This window comes from Egretta garzetta, unplaced genomic scaffold (genome assembly GCF_000687185.1).
Source record: "Egretta garzetta isolate BGI_Z169 unplaced genomic scaffold, ASM68718v1 scaffold280, whole genome shotgun sequence".
NCBI lineage: Eukaryota > Metazoa > Chordata > Aves > Pelecaniformes > Ardeidae > Egretta > Egretta garzetta.
Window position 1 is genome coordinate 1,288,745 of NW_009258219.1, and position 465 is coordinate 1,289,209.

The following is a 465-nucleotide window of genomic DNA, read 5'->3' on the forward strand; positions in this document are numbered from 1 at the left end:
AGCAGCCGCCAGCAGTGGCCGAAGGCGGGCCGGAGTGCTGCCGCGTCTGCGGCCTCTGTCGCCGTGCCTTGGCCCTGCTCGTGGCCTCTTCGTCGCCTTTGCCACTCGATGCGTGTGAATTTAAGTCTTGCCCTTTTCAGGGTGTCAGAGAGTTCAAGACCTTTCCATTTCTTTCCCTTCATGGCGGAGCAGTCTGGTCTGAACTGGGAGGAGAATGTCCCACTTTGTTAACTTCTCCTTGGATACCACTCTTCCTTGTGGCTATCTTAACCTGCTTTAAGGCAGGTAACACATGCCAGATAAGCACAAAATACAGTATTGTGTTCGTAAATTACAGAAATGGATGCTTCCAGCCCTAATCCTAGCCTTGCCCTGGGCAGAACCTTGCAAGGGCACTCCAGCCCTTCCAGGGGCTAAACATTCCCTTTTTGGCGAAACTGATTCTCTATTGGCAGCTTCTTTAAA